The sequence below is a fragment of the Monopterus albus genome, unplaced genomic scaffold (assembly GCF_001952655.1).
Source record: "Monopterus albus unplaced genomic scaffold, M_albus_1.0 scaffold260.1, whole genome shotgun sequence".
In the NCBI taxonomy this organism is placed as follows: Eukaryota; Metazoa; Chordata; class Actinopteri; order Synbranchiformes; family Synbranchidae; genus Monopterus; species Monopterus albus.
The window spans coordinates 1134859-1139941 of NW_018128140.1; positions in this window are offsets into that span (position 1 = coordinate 1134859).

Sequence of the window (5083 nt, forward strand, 5' to 3'; positions counted from 1 at the left end):
TTTCATTCATTTTGCTGAACGAGATTCAAAGAACCGAATCAGTAAAATGATCCGAACTTCCCATCACTAACTGCTAGCTGTGAGAGGGCACTAAATTTGAATGTTGGTATCTGCATTGTGGCATGTACAAATTACAAACCTGTTCCTTTACTTAGCTTTTGTGACAAGTCAGCATTGAACTGGGTCTTTAAGGTAGGCTACACTGTTGTTTTATTTTGTGTTTTCATTGTGTATTAAGATAGTATATTTTACGAAGGTTCCAGTGTGAGGAGTGTTCTTTTATTTGAGAAGAGAAGACTGGTATACGGATATTCCACAGTGTGAAATTTATTATCCATTAACGTATCAAAATAAGCATGTGCACATGGATCTTCATTATTTAAGCAAAACAGAAAAGACTCCCTCAACTTATCGGTATACAATATTTGTATCAAAAGGTGCTACTATCTAATTGGTGAAAAACTGTTGGGGAGGAGCCGTGGTTTAGACTTTGTTGGTCCTTCGGTCCACCGTCCGTCCTCCTACGTCCTATCTGCCCCAATCGTAGAGGATAGCGCCCTAGGAAGGGGAGGAATACTTATACTGCCTTAATTTCTGCATAGACACTCACTTCTTCCTTTGTTTCTAACTAACTGCTCCATATTAGGCATTGCTTTCTGGTTTACCAATTAAAACTACTCTGTGTGTGTGCATATGGTTCTACCTTTGAAGTTTTCTCCTCTTCCTGGCTTCAGAGCTAATCTCCGTTTACTAACCTTGGTGTCCCAGTGAACCCTATTTCCCCTGGCTTCATCAGCCAGATGGTGTGATAATAAAATAACTGTGGACTCTCATCGCCAAAGTTGTAAATCTAATGAGATTCAGTGATTTAGTGAACAAGTCCCTTTGATGTTAAACAGTGCTCCAGTTGGATAACACAGTAAATATTGACCAGTGATTCAGTGAACACATAAGGTGATATATAACTACATAAACATAACTGTGAAATAAAAGTATGTAGACTTATGTGTGCTATAAAATAAAACCTTAACTAATCCTATTCATATCTACTTAAAATAAAAATCACCCTAACATCAGAAAGGGTGCAGGTGTTCTTGTTGCACATCGAGACTTTACTAAGTCCAAACTCCTAAATACAGAATCCCGAACCTGGCGTTTCACCTTCAGCTGCTGTTTTTATTCCCACAGAAGAAAGACAAACTGATGACTGAGTGATTGAGATAATTGACTGATAGATAATAAATAATAATAAGGAACAGTTTGCAGAAAAAAACTAAACAGGCTGAGCTAAGTGTGCGTAACAGATTATCTGGATACAGTTAGTGATGGCTGATCGAGGCTTTGTTGAAGCTTCGACACAGTATTCACAAAAATGGTTCATTACTCGAGGCTTCAATGACACAGTGCTCCAGTTGGATAACACAGTAAATAGTGTGACATCTAGTGGTCAAGAAAATGAAGTGCAATTAAGACGTGTCACTTCTGTAAACACCCTGACAGAAATAGATACTCCAGCTGCAGGTGCGAATCTGTTCTGTTGCAGGTCTGGGTATGATATGCGGCACACTTCAAGAGTCTGTTACAGATGAGTAAGTGTCATCTGTACTTCTTGAAGTGACTGCCTGGAAATTACTGAGAATCGGCATTATACTAGAAAAACTACCCATTTTTGTGTTAAAAATCTGTCTGTGTGTGTGTTATCATTGGTGTTTTTGACTGTGTGTTAGAGGAGCTCCTATTTTACTGTGCTGGAAATTGTCTGAGTGTGTGTGGACAGGTAAATTATGCACTTTTGGTGTTGTGTAAAAGATCTATCCCTCTTTTCATTGAATTAGAGCTGTGAGGGTGTGTGAGAGAGTTAATTTATGGGCATTGGAGTTGGGTAGACAAACTACCCCTCTCATTGAGGTATAATATGTGTGGAAACAGGCTATTTGGTGTGTTTAAAGTGGGTGACATGGACATGAGCGAGTAAGTAGGGAGAAATACACAGGAGCTCAATACATATATGGACATACACCGTACTTCTATCCATAGTAATACAGAGTCCAAAGACATGCGCTTAGATTGATTGGTGTCTTTATAGCAATGATACATTTAAATTAAATGGAACATTTTTATAATATTGAGTATTTCTAACTATGGTTTCCCTTTGGCAAAGCTATCTCCACTCCCCTTTTCTGTTTTGCTGAGTGAGAAGGATTTCTTGAGATACACACACACACACACACTCACACATACAGTGCCTTGCGAAAGTATTCGGCCCCCTTGAACTTTGCGACTTTTTGCCACATTTCAGGCTTCAAACATAAAGATATAAAACTGTAATTTTTTGTGAAGAATCAACAACAAGTGGGACACAATCATGAAGTGGAACGAAATTTATTGGATATTTCAAACTTTTTTAACAAATAAAAAACTGAATAATTGGGCGTGCAAAATTATTCAGCCCCTTTACTTTCAGTGCAGCAAACTCTCTCCAGAAGTTCAGTGAGGATCTCTGAATGATCCAATGTTGACCTAAATGACTAATGATGATAAATAGAATCCACCTGTGTGTAATCAAGTCTCCGTATAAATGCACCTGCACTGTGATAGTCTCAGAGGTCCGTTTAAAGCGTAGAGAGCATCATGAAGAACAAGGAACACACCAGGCAGGTCCGAGATACTGTTGTGGAGAAGTTTAAAGCCGGATTTGGATATAAAAAGATTTCCCAAGCTTTAAACATCCCAAGGAGCACTGTGCAAGCGATAATATTGAAATGGAAGGAGTATCAGACCACTGCAAATCTACCAAGACCTGGCCGTCCCTCTAAACTTTCAGCTCATCCAAGGAGAAGACTGATCAGAGATGCAGCCAAGCGGCCCATGATCACTCTGGATGAACTGCAGAGATCTACAGCTGAGGTGGGAGACTCTGTCCATAGGACAACAATCAGTTGTATACTGCACAAATCTGGCCTTTATGGAAGAGTGGCAAGAAGAAAGCCATTTCTTAAAGATATCCATAAAAAGTGTCGTTTAAAGTTTGCCACAAGCCACCTGGGAGACACACCAAACATGTGGAAGAAGGTGCTCTGGTCAGATGAAACCAAAATCGAACTTTTTGGCAACAATGCAAAACGTTATGTTTGGCGTAAAAGCAGCACAGCTCATCACCCTGAACACACCATCCCCACTGTCAGACATGGTGGTGGCAGCATCATGGTTTGGGCCTGCTTTTCTTCAGCAGGGACAGGGAAGATGGTTAAAATTGATGGGAAGATGGATGGAGCCAAATACAGGACCATTTTGGAAGGAAACCTGATGGAGTCTGCGAAAGCCCTGAGACTGGGACGGAGATGGGATTAAAGGCACCCAACACCACAAAGTCACATCACAAAATGCCAAAACAGTCAAAAGTGCATTCATCAGTCTACATGAATTAAATCGATCGTTTCATGTATTTGTTTTATACAGTGTGGCTCCGATGGCATTAGTACCCCTGCAGAGGCAGATCATGAGGAATTGTTTAGTGTTAGGCTGTACCGGAGATCTTTGAGTTCTGAAAATCATTTTCGAGCTGAGGTTAACAATTGTTTAGGTCCTTTTGATGAAGGAAAGCAAAGCAACAAATTACTGAAAAAGTCTAGTTTGTGTTGGCCGCTACAAAGTATTAACTTAAGGGGGCTGAATAATTTTGCACGCCCAATTTTTCAGTTTTTTATTTGTTAAAAACGTTTGAAATATCCAATAAATTTCGTTCCACTTCATGATTGTGTCCCACTTGTTGTTGATTCTTCACAAAAAATTACAGTTTTATATCTTTATGTTTGAAGCCTGAAATGTGGCAAAAGGTCGCAAAGTTCAAGGGGGCCGAATACTTTCGCAAGGCACTGTATATACCCAGGCAGAGACAGTAGTTCTTCAAAGGAATTGCAGATAAAAAGAGTAAACTTGTTTTTTCTTACATTTGCTCAGTTGGAATTTTGACATTAGTATATTCACACTAATAGGACTGTATTTACATATCCAACAGTAGCTGTTGACTGCTGCTAAATTTGTATTAATACCACTTGGTTTTCTATCACATTTGCTCAGTGGGAATTTTCACATTGGTATATTCACACTAATAGGACTGTACTTACGTAACACAGTGAAGAGAACTATTTTCTGTGAACGTGAAGAAAAGTAATTAAAGGAATGGAGGAAGTTAAAAGTTTGGGACAGCTTAAAGAATGGGTTTTGGGAGAAATGGCTAGAAAAGTATCAGAAGGACAAGGAAAACAGGCAAGAAGAAAAGCAGAAAAATTGTGGGGGAACTGGGAAGAGCAAGGTTTCCTTGCTAGCACACCTAATGTAGCACTCCCCCTCCCAGAGTAATTATGTGCATTGCCACCCAAGCAACAGGTGCCTATAACAAAGCTGTAGAAGACTGGGAGAAGATGGGGAAATGTACTTGGGGGTCCTACTCATAACAGGATGAGGAAATTCAGAGGCAGAGACAAAATGACTACTGCAATGTGTAATATCATGGCAGCAGCGGGGAAGGAACAGACTGGACAAGAGAAGATTAAAGACATGGCCATCCCTACAGCGCCCCCAGTGTCATCAACATCTCTATACCCAGTTCTACCTGCAGCACCACCTCCATATCAATCTCTGCAATCCACAGTCAGGCTACCAATTAAGGCACCTCTGATGGATGTAGAGGTGAAAGGAGGGTACTGATGTACCACAGCTCAAAACTTGACAACATGGAAACAGGACAAGCAGGATGTACAAGAGCAGCCCTAGCTAAAGCCATCACAAAGACAAGCCATATAGTGATGTGCCATGAACTAAAGGTGAACACTGACCATGGAGTAGTGGCCTTCTTGGGATCAAGAGCATTCACCTTTTCACCAACAAGAAAAACTAAGATCTCTGAGACACTGCTGCAGCCCCATATTACATTCCACACTGAAGGGATAAATATGGCACGAAGGCTTGGCACAGGTACTGGCCAAGCACACAATTCTGCAGAAAAAGCATAGAGAGACATAAAAATTAGAATAGACCCGGCAGCTGAGCCCATCACACATCCTGATATGACTGACAGATG